Source organism: Bombyx mandarina, chromosome 22, assembly GCF_030267445.1.
Source record: "Bombyx mandarina strain Sakado chromosome 22, ASM3026744v2".
Classification (NCBI taxonomy): domain Eukaryota; kingdom Metazoa; phylum Arthropoda; class Insecta; order Lepidoptera; family Bombycidae; genus Bombyx; species Bombyx mandarina.
Window position 1 is genome coordinate 9,552,882 of NC_143228.1, and position 13,944 is coordinate 9,566,825.

Genomic DNA, 13,944 nt, shown 5'->3' on the forward strand with positions numbered 1-13,944 from the left:
TGGACTCTACCCATGTGTACTGTTTTGAATCGCCGACCTTTTTATTTGTATAGAATAAATGGACCGATGTGTTCACAGTCCACAGCACAGTCACGGTTAAAGAATTACGGGGATTGTCACTGCCCAAGTTGAAGTTGCAAATCAATTATTGCTCTGGATTCGATTGATGCGTTCTTATGAATGTGTCGACCTATATTCTAACTGTGTAATTTGTAACTGGCGAGTAACTGGCTAATTTACGTAATAAATTTCGATTGCTTCTGTGCTATTCGATAAGTAAATGTTAGCTAGGATAATATAGAACAAATGTCGAGTAAAAGTGACACTATTTGGAATAGAAGAGCGACCAAGTGTGATTGTAAGTGAAGGACACGACCTTCCTGCCAGGACACATGGCGTGCCCATTACCCATAACATTACCGTGATGAAAGTTCTATCATTTTTCCCTATTCGATTTTTGAACGGAAGCGCGAATCGCTCTATCGTATTATAATTGTAACAGCTATGTTATTTGAAATTAATTTTCATTATCTTAATCTACCTCCGGATTTAAACTAGGAATTTATGTTAAAAAAATGATAACTTTTAGCCGGCAGACAAAATACAATACAGAGTAATATTGACGATATTAGAACCACTGAAAACAATGTATTATTAGTCATTAAACGATAATAAGCTGAAATAGCCTCTCAAGGCCATCAGCATAGGTAGGGAGAAAAAAAAACGATAAGATGTATATAGTATATATAATCTATATTTAATTTATATTTTGGCCAAAAGAACGCATTCGATTTACAACAATATTTCTTAATTGACGTTTTACTCGTTATAGGGTTGATCTGAAGCAACCGTGTTTTGCGCTTTGAAGGACGAGATAGCCGCTATTTCAATGCAACTGAGACATCGACCACATATTTTAAAGTGAGCGGTGGCTTCTACGCTGTGACATTCATAAGTTTCGACGACCACTGAAACCCAGATGGGAGGCCTGTAAATAAACAAAAAGGATTACGAACTTCCATGCTTGTATCAATAAAAATATAAAAATGACTGTAGTTTGCCCTCTGTGATTCCTAAGTCATTCATCTGATTGTTATGAACATAGTAGAGTTGCCACGCTGAGGAAGGTCCCTTTTATAGTATTATCAATATAAAATTATGGTTTTCAAATAGTTTGTCACAGTGACAGCGGAGCGTGACCTTATCTCACTAGTTATGAATAACTTCATTGCCACTATATTGTTTCGAACCTGCAATTTCTTAATAAACAATAGACAAGTTAATGAAAAAAAGGTTTAACATGTTCGAAAGTTAAAATTAAATCTTGTTGAATTAAAATCCTTAAATGTAGAGGTTTTCTTCAAATAAATAAAATCTAGTGAGCTGTGTTTTTTCAGCCGCTCTCAATGTAAATTGCATCGGTCTCGCGAGGCGAACAAAGCCTGACAGGGATAGAAGGACCGAGCCTCGCGTCCCGTTACTCCCGACTTCTGCTAAGACCGTTCCACGTAAAGCGAATAAAGTGTTACGTTTAGATCCTCGAAGGTAGTATTGAAAGAAAGAAAAAATGAACTGTTGATGCTGCAAATGATTTCAGAAAATAACCGGTATTAGGCATGAGGTCTCAATCTAAGTTACTAGAACTAACTAGTAGTCAACTAAGTACTAGAACTGAATCACTATTAGATACCTTTTTTTTATTGCTTAGATGGAAGGACGAGCTTACGGCCCACCTGGTGTTAAGTGGTTACTGGAGCCCATAGACTTCTACAACGTAAATGCGCCACCCACCTTGAGATATAAGTACTAAGGTCTCATGTTTAGTTACAACGGCTGCCCCACCTTTCAAACCGAAACGCATTACTGCTTCATGTCAGAAATAGGCGGGGTGGTGGTACCTATCCGTGCGGACTCACAAGAGGTTCTACCACCAGTAAAAATACGACGACTTGCGAGTCCGCACGAGTAGGTACCTCCACTCTGCCTATTTCTGCCGTGAATCCGTTCTCGTTCGACAATAATTTAGGGTTGTAAGTGTAGATATTGTATTTCTTCAAGCCCGTTGCTTTCGAATTGTTATGTTTCGGTGTCGATCGGCTACCGTTTGTAATCGATATATGCGAAGAAACAATGTTTATTAGCTCTATTTTTGAAGAAATCCAAACGAGATGAAATGGTTGAATCATAGAATTCTATTCAAAATTATATCACAAAGGTTGTGTAATTATTATTGCAAATACGATACAATTTTAGAATCTATCTAAGTATATTTATCTATAATAAGTAAGTATAAATATATCTATATATATAAAAATGAATTGCTGCTCGTTAGTCTCGTTAGTCTTAAAACTTGAGAACGGCTGGACCAATTTGTCTAATTTTGGTCTTGAATTATTTGTGGAAGTCCAGAGAAGGTTTAAAAGGTAAATAAATATGAAAATGCTCGGAAATAAATAAAAATAACAATTTTGTTTTTCCTTTGATGTGTTCCCCGTCGGACGGATTCCTTTTGTTTGTTTTAAGATTATTTTACACAAAAGTTTAGGTCTTTTATTTATCGATTGAGGCACTACGAAGTCTGCCGGGTCAGCTAGTACAAAATAAAAATCGTAATATGTAATTTGAATAAATAAATATTTTCGTCAACAGTTTTTATTGAATGCATACAAAACACGTCGAAAACAGTTGGAGAAGTAAATATCCCTTGAGTATCGAAACGGATAGTGAGCTGTTGAAACAATTCCCTTTACACTATTAACTTGTTAAGCGTTCCGATATTTACTTAAAACGTATTGCGTATAACTTACCAGTCATTGTGAGACTAAGTGCATTAGATTAAAATACCTTGTTAGCGTTAGATGCTTACGTATCCTATACGACATATATATTTAACAGTATTAATAATCTCATAGAGCATTATTTATTCAGAGCGATTTCGAGTCTTCGATGCGATGAGAGTATATTCAATCGGAAGAGCACCGAAAGGTTCTATAAACTTTAGTGACAATAAAACAATGTCTAATAGTATTAAAGCAACGAAAGCTTTGTTTAAAATTCAATACACATTAAACGAAATCTATAGGTTTTAATAACCAATTGTCAGTCATAAAACATTCAAAGCCTCTGCCGGGAATGTATTGCTCATAAAAAGAAAAATCCAATAAGAATAAAATGGAACAGACGGAATAGCGATAAAAAAAACAAATGAAAATGTACGCAAAAACGTCAAATTTGTGCGTTTCGCCGGTGAAGGCAGGGTGGGTTTTTTTTTAAATTGCGAAATGGCCCAATTTGTATTTACGGACTGTAAAAATTAATGTATATGTTTTATACAGCCGGCAGCGGGAACTGCGTATTATGTTATTTTATAAACTTAACAAAACGAAAACACGTTCTGTGATGTTATTTCGCGAGGTTACGACGTGGCAATTGTCTTTGTAGGTACAACAGGTAAGAGGAAAATGCATATTAGTGCCCCCAACATGATTAGTTACATAATTATGCAGTATTCGTATGTTAGTTCAATAAAGTCTGCATGTAGTTTGCACGTTTTTATAACGCATGAAGTATGAGTGTCAAATGTGATCAAGAAATTCAGGTTTTGAAATGCACAAGAAGACAATTTGATTGCGCATGTGACAGACTCCACGGATACATGCTTTTTGACACATTAAAATTCTGTAATGAGTCCTGCCTTGTCATACAGCTTGTTATAGCTTAATAATTTTTCAAATCTAAAATCCTTAATTACTGCTATGGTAAATTTGGATATTCGGGTATCGCTTTTTTGAATGTGACACCAATTTCAGGTGCCACAATTGCACTTAAGGCGATAAAAAAAGTTTCCCTTTAGTAAGATTTTTTTGGAAATTATGGGCAACGAAAACGAGATAAAGTGGCTAATAATGCCCAGAACATTGTTTATTTTGTTAGCGGAGTACGTAAGACCGTTCAGCAAATTGATTACAGTCGTTGCAGTATTGATGTTCTCCAATATTCCTTTTAAATATTATATTAAAATAGTAGGCGAAGGTATTTCCCTAACAGTAGACTGACGGATTGTTTCTGGATCAAAATAATAAAAACAAAAATTCATCAAGCTTGCTTCAAATATTTCTATTACACATTATATCGTCATTATGCTCCATTCAAGCAAAAGCTAACGGGACGGGAAGTTGCTGTCTAAGGAAAAAAATACGCAATTTTTTTTCAAAATTACTCAGTTTCTTTTTGAATAAAACTTTTCCCTGCTATTTTGTTTGTTGTAATAGCCAGCATAGAGCGGCTACTTCTCTTTAGGTCTATCAAATTACACAATAGTCATTAAATTTTTTAAACCAACTGTAAATAGTTTCTCTAGAAAGGGCTTTTGTGTTTGATGGCCATGAACCAAAACAAAACGAAAAAGTTAGAAGTCAAGATTTGAAATCATATAAAGTCATTACGCTAATGCAGAACCTCGTTTCCTCGAACCTCGATCCTTATTTTCCACCTAAATAATATAACATACATGAAATGAGCGAGTAACTGGCCAATTTCTCATTCCTGGAAACTTTTTTCTCAAACCCATTGTCCTGTTTCGCGAAGCATTCATGCGTTCAAGCTTGAAAGGTAGAATTATTCGAACTGAAGTGGGCAACAATCAAATTGCGGTATATACCTATTTGCTATTGTACATTCAGTCATTGAACGTTCGCAAGTTTCAAATAATAAGTACCTAATCTGTTTCTGGGAACAATTTATTTCATTCGTGAAAAATAGAAATCATGACATTGATAAATGAAGAAAATCCATTTCTCAAAGTGCGCAGTATATTCAATAAGACATTTCCATAAATTATCGTTGGACTACCGACTGGCATCAACGGAAATTTTTCAGGTAATGCAAAATACATTATAATGTACAACATGTGAACACTAATCAGAATTCGGCTGTGGTTTAGCTGATTCTGGCTTTACTGACGTCCATGAGTAATCTCTTTAACCTGAAGATGGGTGTTAGATATTGTTTGTATTCGATAATGAAATTAATAACAACATAAACACATCAATTGCTTAGAGTTTAGTCTTTGTTTTAATTTAAAGTTTTATAAAGAAAAACTGTGTTGGGAGAGTCGCAATCGTGTCAGTTGGGTGGGTAATCGTTCATTTTGGGTTTTTGTCACATATGTGGGAAGCAAATGCTCTGTGATGGAATATCTTATTGGGCAGTAATTATTTTTAACGCTTTCAGTTATTTTCATGGTTCGGTAAATTATATTAAAACGAATTGCATGCGTGATTAAATTACTTTTATGTTTTATTCACTCGTATTGTTTTCACGTTACAACTTATAACGTTTCAAATACTTTTCAGTTTTCGTAGACAGAATTGACAGAAATCTAATTTTATAAAAAAATCCTCAAATATTAATATTTTGCGAGTTATAATTAAAAAAATATATATTTAGTTTTTCTTTAAAAATATATTTTTTTTTCATCTTATTGTGTTAATAACAATTTCAATTTTTTACCTGCACCAAAATCCTCAAAAACATTTTTTTAGGGGTGATTCCGGATCCAATGAGCTCATATTTATAGGACCTTTGTCTCTATTTTTCACGTCTTTGAACTTGTTGACTAGACTAATAAACACTTTAAGATCATAGAGACTTTAATAGCAGGATCTGTAGGGTAATGTAAATAATCATAAAAAAATGTTACAATTGAAACCAATAATTTATTGAGATTTGTTGCATTCAAGGACAAGAAAAACTATCTACGTAAATTCCTTTAACAAACCAAGTTTTAATTTTATTTATAGTCGTATCATGAATTTATATCTATACCCAGCCCGCTCTCTTTTTTTTTCTCTGGAATATTGTTATTTTAACCCGACGCAGTCAGCGTACATATTATTATTATGTTCACAGCACCCGAAAATCAAAGTAAACATTACGATATCTTTTGATATCGATTTGAATGTGTATATTTTTTTTGTGTGCATAAATATTAATTCTGGCTTTGTTCGTGATTTTAATATCAAATTTCTCCAAAAATCTGTTCTTTATCATTCGTCTTGTTTGAGATAAATGGTTAAGAGGTCGTGTCTCATATGATTAGAGGGTCCTAAATTTATTTTACGAATATCTTAGTAACTTACATGTGAGCGGTCAGTAAGTTTACTTATTCGATCCAAGTTTGTATACTACGAGGATACCTTCTGAATATTTTATCGTAATAGCTTAGGACCGTCACGCCCCACGTTCGTAACTGCTGGAAGTAGCTACGAGTGTGTCCGTCTTTGGTTATTGCCACTATGTAAACATCATGAATAAACAATTTTGTAGTTTGATTTCCATCGAATGTTCAGTCGTAATTTGTTTTATCGTGAAAACTAATGTACATTATACATTTTTTAAATTAGAATAAAGTGAAAATATCACCGTACAGACAAACTTGGATCAGCTATCTTCTTTAACTAGATTTTGCTATAATTTTTTTTATGTTGCTTAGATTGGTGGACAAGCTCACAGCCCACTTGGTGTTAAGTGGTTACTGGAGCCCATAGACATCTACGACGTAAATAGGCGGGGTGGTGGCACCTACCCGCGCGGATTCACAACAGGTCCTACCACCCGTAAAAGTAAGTAAATTTACCTATCACCTACCTACCACCAGTAAGAGATAAGTAAATTTACTTCTAAATGATTGTATACATAATATATTTTTTATGTTTAACAAAAAACATATTTTTTCTTATTTCCGGCTGTCAAAAGACAATGGTACTTTAATTCTTTGGTAACGTTTTATATGCGAGATAAGAGTGAGTTGGTGTTATTGTTTGCCGAATGCCGCGAGCAAACAGAGCCTTAGAGCGAGGCGGCGTACCAAATAGGATTATGGTTTGTCCACGCCTGGCTTTCATTGTTCCAGCAAAACGTGAAGGGCTTATAGCGAAATACAGAAGCTATAAGCGCTATACTTATACTGTTTACCAATCACAAACAATTGTGACTATTTAACACGACTTGCACACGGTGGAGCACACGCTCGTCGTCTGCCCTGCATGGGAGGGGCGGCGCCGTGACCCCGTCGCAAAAATAGTCAGTATTCGGAACCTAGGAAATAACATCGTGATAAAAGAAAACGGAAAATAAACCGTCAAACTAGTTTTAATCTTGCCTACGATTCTTAAAAACCGAAAAAAATCCTAGATATTACCGCTATCTTACATAGTAGAGTAGTTTTTTCCTCGGTTACAAGAAAGACAAAAATGATAACTTGTAAAATACAGGGCCTTTTATCTATGCAAATTCTAGGAAAAGTAAACAAAAAAAAATTTCTTATCACGATGCGTCATTTTGATAAAAAAGACAAAAATCTCTTCAAGTATTTAGCTTATAAATAAATGTTCGTACTCTAAAAAGATGATAGTAATATAATATTATAATGGCGGCTTCTTAACGCACAAGCATACTCGGAGCACTTTGTTATGAACCATTACCGGCACATTACTGCGTCTTTATGAAAATTACCTGCGATACAATCATTTCAACGAAACGAATGTGACAGTGGCTTTTACACGTTGCCTCTGCTCGTTTGGTTTATTATAGTTAGACAAATTTATGGAAACAAACCGTAAGCTTCTATGTAATTATATATTATTATAACGTAATTGGAATTACTGAAAAAAAAATATTAGATTATTTTTGAACTATCTAATTTTATTATTTAAAACGTTTTATACCATTCTAATTTAGAAAAAACATAATGTTTTTCTTAGTAACATTGTCATATACCATCTTTAAAATGATGAATATGAAATGAATTATATAATAAATAAAATTTAAAAAATATTATTTCATTATATTATCAGTTCTCTTTGAGATCTTTAGACCTATTTCCATTTAAATAATTATTTATAAGGTAGGCCTTGAAAAAAAAACCGCTTCATTTATATTAAAGAAGACATAGCTTAGGGAAATATCGTATTAGTAGTAAATGCTAACTAAGTCTAACGCTGTGTTATTCCTCTGTTCAAATTTCGAAACATCATTTTGAAATACTGGTCAAGAAACTCAACAAATATTCCAGAGTCGAGCTGTACATATTCATTTTATTTTCGCGATTTCAGTGAAGTTTTATTCGTCACCTCTCTTTGTGGCTGAGCTGGAAAACAAGGCAATCACAACTTTGCGACAGAACTGAGAAAAGTTTCTGTCGTTTTTGAAGCAAATTGACTACATTGTGTACGAGTGCAAAGAATTCACTCTGCTTTCTTATGATTTCATTTCGCATTCAATAACTGGATTAGGTCTTAAAGGCTTGACGAAAACATCACCTACAATATTAAACAGTTTGGCATTAATAATAATCCGCACGGGTGTGTATCACCGTTCTTCCTATTTCTGCCGCGAAGTAGTCTTCATTGTTTTTCTTACCTCATCGCTGGTAGCCTGAGGGACTATTCCAGCTACGCTCGAACTAGTACTTGAGCTCACGGGCTCAACCTGAGAGAGTTGTTAACAAAAGCCCTAGTAAGAGCAGTGCTTAGCTGGATCTACCACCGTATCGGAATCGCCTCTCACTGAGAAGATCCGGCGAGAAACTCAGTGGGTTGTGACTATGGGTAGTCAGTCTCGCGTTACAATTTTTAGGGTACGATAGCCGTTATATAAATTTAAGTGAATCGTCGAGCTCTTCGCGTTGTGATCTTTGTGAGTTCCGATGACCATTTTATACTTAATGGAAAGGGAGCTTGTTCACACGTCTAATATATAACGAAAAAAAATCATGCTTTCGATGCTGCGGATACTGAAATCGAGTACGTGTGCTGTCTATTGTCAGTTAGTTTATCTTATATCTTTAAATGAGCAATTCTTGTATATTAATATTATATAATATAATAATATATTATAAGATTTTCATAAAATTTTGTATACAGGGGATTTCGGGGGCGATAAATCGATCTTGCTACGATTTATTTTCACAAAATGTTGTTTTATTCGTGTTTCCATAATCAACTCTTCCCGACATCTATTGGCGAATAATAATACTATTTTTCTTAATTGAGGGCAACTAACCGCTTTAAAGACGCAACAAGATGGCGTTAAAACCGAGCAAAGCTCGGTCATCATCTAGTACAATATTAAAGAGGTTAAGCACGTTTTTAATATTCCGAAATTCCAGCTTGTAAGCCAGTGTAAAGTAAAAAAACTAGGAAAACATGACGATCACAGATTGACGTTCAATCAGCGGAATATTGTTCAAGCCTTGTAACGTTACGGAAAATCCCGGCTTACCGTTCCTGATGAGAGGCTCTTGTGTATGTGACTCTAAGATGAGGATAACTGCTCGTATGAAGTGTTGTCTTCCGTGTATAAAATATCAATTTATCAGGCGCTAGTTACGTGTGTTCCGCACATTAGTTTTCAGTTTAGACAGTCTTATTCAGCATGTAAATGTGGTTTCCTTTTGTGATACTCGAAATCAACTATGTCGTTATGAATGTTGAAATGTTGGAATTGTTTCATGCCTTATCAAAATTCCAAGTCAGAGAAATCTGAACGGCTTTTTTTGGATATTATTTTCAGTACTAGGTTTCTTAACGACTTTCCGTACTAAACATGGAAAATCTAGATATATAAAAATGAATTGATGTTCGTTAGTCTCGCTAAAACTCGAGAACGGCTGGACCGATTTGGCTAATTTTGGTCTTAAATTATTTGCAGAAGCTCAGAGAAGGTTTAAAAGGTAAATAAATATGAAAATGCTCGGAATTAAATAAAAATAACAATTTTGTTTTTCCTTTGACGTGACCCCGTCGCGGCGTCGGACGGATTCCTTTTGTTTGTTTTAAGTTTATTTTATATAGAAGTTAGGTCTTTTATTTATCGATTGAGGCACTACGAAGTCTATCGGGTCAGCTAGTATTAACTTAAAATATTAACACTTAATTAATGTATTTTCTTTGGTTTTAGTGACTCGTAAACATAATTCAAGCTACTTTTACGGGTTACTCTCGCCTTTTTTTTATTGTCATGATATTAATTCCGACGTGTCGAATACTTTAGTTTTTGTGGTCATGCACGACTAAACTAGACGACTTCGTTAACTTGGTCGTAAAATTATATTTCTTCTGTGATCATAAAATACCGTTCCGCTGGAAGCTATGCCTGCGCAAACTAGACGAATTTTCTAACGTTTTAAACATGTAACGGTACGAAAATGGTTGTTTCGACATAACACTGTCATGGTTCATTTTGTTCAATATATATATTTGCAACAACAATATACACACTTTCTTTGCTTACCTCTCTTTATGCTAGTGAAAACCGTATCTAAATCGGAAAAAATATCAAATACTGGGCACTAAAAATCGCGGTAAAAAAATCGGTTCCAAACCTATGGACTCGATATTCGGTCAGACAAACATTCATCAACTTAGTGAACACGAAAATAACTTGTAAGTAGATTCATAAAACTGGTGTCGTAAATATTTTTCCTTTTTCTTTTTTATAACCAAGACTTAGTTGGCTGGACGAGATTATGTTTTCTACCGATGTGATGTAATCCGATTATCGAGCTCTCCGGATGAAAACCTTTTGGTTATGTCGAAGCTATTGAAGATCTATCTTTTTAGTTTATTTAAAACTGTATAATATCTAAAAAGATATATTTTTTTATTTGTTTAAATTTTTATATCCTTTTAACTTAAATCTCGTTTTACTTCGTACTGTTACTCTCTATATGAACGCCGTTTTTGAAAGATTTTTTGTGTGATAAATATTATTTTGAAAGATCACAAAAGTATGACTCGTAGTATCAAGCGAGTCTCTCATGAGAGAGATCGATAGGTCTATGGAAATACACCGAGAGTCATAAATGTACTTAACGCGAGTGAAGTCACGATTTCCAACGTTTTTTAGCTTGTTCATAATTTTCTATTGCTCGTTTTACTACACTGCTAAATAATATGGGCATCGGTAGCGATTAAATATAGCGCCAGAGACGGTAAATAAAAAATAACTTTTAAAAAAATATTTTATTTTTATGTTATTAGTCTTCTAATTGACTTCCACCAGTTAGTTCTTCGTTTATTTTAAGGATTATGGTAATTTCAAGTTGGTGTCATGGTTATCGGCAGGTGATCTAATACAGTGTATTTACATACAACCTTGCTAATTTTCGCCGTGCAGCACTCAAGTATGAAGCTTGTAGTCATTATTCTAAAGGGAAATTCACGTTATTATGACATAATAAGTGACTCTGAAAATAATGTTGACGTGAAACGATCACATGAAATCAAAATGAGTTATAAATCGTAATATCGAGATTTAAGAATAGATGTTTGGAGGTAATGGACACAGTGAAGATTTTCCATCGAGCGGATCAAAATTGTTCGATAGACCGGCGTTTCATCTATTATTTTTCGGAACTTGTATATATGCAAGTTTATCGTGAAAATGTGTTTTGCGCGATTCAGGCACCTGTCCTATATATACATTTGAAAAGTTCAAAAGTTAAAAATGAACAAGAACAACTGAAAACTGAAAATGACTATTTTGTTGTTGTTGTTGGGTTGAACGCGATGAAGGCTTTCGAAGATGGATGATGGATGGATGGAAAAAATGGATGGATTGCATGAAAGACGATATGTGTAAGAGGGGGTGAGTAAAGAAATGGTATAATAATATGGTAGAAGAGTATGGAAGGAGAAAACATGTAGCGCCGACCCCTGGTGACTGGGAGAAGAGTAGGAGAATGATGATGAATGCTGGTTTGAACGTGATCCATGCCTTCGCACATAGTTTATTCTATTGAATATATGTATATTATCCTTGATACAGTTGTTGTAGTGTGCAGTACTCCAATAGGATTGTGTTACAATATGCCCACTGAGTTTTTCGCCGGATCTTCTCAGTGGGTCGCGTTTCCGATCCGGTGGTAGATTCTGCAAAGCACTGCTTGCTAGGGCCAGTGTTAGCAAGACTCCGGTTTGAGCCCCGTGAGCTCATCTACACGTTAGGGCGATATAGCCTCTCAAGGCTATCAGCATAGGTAGGGGAAAAAAAAGGTACATTAACATTTCAACAAACTTTATTTTTATTTTTTATGATTGAAGGATTACTGGTGGCCCGGAGGCCTTTCCAGTTTCACCAGGACAGGTGGGCGAGCAAAGGCTCAGCCAGGAGGGGTGGGATTTGCTAACAGCTACCCGAGCGCCTCCGAAGGAGACCTAACAGCTCAAGAGCAGCTGCTTCGCGAATGAATCTACTACCGGATCGGAATCGCGACCCGCTGAGAAGATCCGGCGAGAAACTTAGCGAGCTGATTCATGGGTTAGGTTGCACGGCGAACTCTTTGTCGAGTTCGACGAGTACGGTTACCGGGGTTCCTAAGCCTGCTCTTAGTGTTAGAGCTGAAGGCGTCTAATGCAAAGGTTATTGGATCTGAAGGATCCGTCTGCATTTCACAAACTAAGCGATAGTTTAACTACTTATTTAATACAACTATATTTACACTTGTTTTGTTTATTTATTATAAAGTTTAGTCAGTTTGTCCAAATACATAATTATCCAAAACAGATTAACAAGCTATTTCTCATTTTAATGTATAGTTTTATCAAATCCCAATCCTATCCCAATGCCCCATCCCAATTTAACATTAAAGTCTAATAATAATATATACGAGTACGTGAATTAGCTTAACAATGAAATTCGATGTTTTACAGTTCACTGACTCGGTGTGCAAAGCGAACTGCAAAATAAATTCTCTCCCGTCGTAGTAGAAAGCTTTGATGGATTAAAGTCATATAAATAATACTGCTGGAAAATACAGTATCGAATGGAACTCGTTGGTAATTTTTCACTCGACTGTCAAATGCTCGTAAAAGATATTGGAAACAATTTGAGTCATATCTTGCTCGGCGGACGTGTTCCGTAGACAACGGATCTAAGGGAAAAAAACTGAATAGGGATCATCTATTTGAGCCTCATACTAGTTTCGATCGAATGACATTGTTACTGAAACTTTCAATTTTATTTTCGTACCTTTCTACGATCTCATTTTAGATAACAACCTAATAATTTTTGTTCATTCTGATATGACACATATTTTCCTGTTCATTTACCTGAAGGTTTTTTATGTGCGCCCTCTGTGCCTTTCACATATTGCGTTCTAAATTCAATATTTAACTACATTTGCTAAGCATTCCTTTTTACTCAAACATCCCTCATTGAAATGATTACATTTATTTTTGGTTAGACTATCTTGAATTATCAACTGTAACTGAGAGTTAAGCTTGTTATTTATCTTTGCGATTGTGGGGCTTATTTAGACTTTCTACAAAAATTCCCAGTGCTTTAATTAACCTCATTTTATTTTCAACTCCGGGCTCCCATAACTGTGCTTCGGATTTTCAGTTTGAATTAAGAATTTCGCATAGAAACAAAGGACATGACCAACATTATCAAATAAATGTTACATAATTTTGATACAATTTTATTAGCTTGGCTTTGTGTTTATTTTATATGGATAACATGTGTGTGTGTATATTAGTATTTTATGTGTATGGAGCGGCATCTTTAAATGTAATTTTCACCGACTTCAAGATGACAGATTGATTTGTAAATTAGCACACGCGTCAAGAACCGATGATGATTCAATGATTTTATTACTTCGTTCTAATATCAGGTATTAAATTAGATAAAAAAGATGAAATTAATTGTTAATTGCGTTTGTTATTTAAGTTGAGTTTTTGATAATTCGTTTCAGACAACGATTTACCATCACTGGAACATTCTGGCAGCAGGTATGAAAAATAACTAAAATTAGTGACATATAGCCCTCGTGAGAGTATTATATAACGTCACTGTTGTTTATCTCATTAATATGGTATTTTGTACTTTAATCGATAGCTGAGGGATGTCATCAGTTTTTGTGTCCAATAGATTTCGGTATTT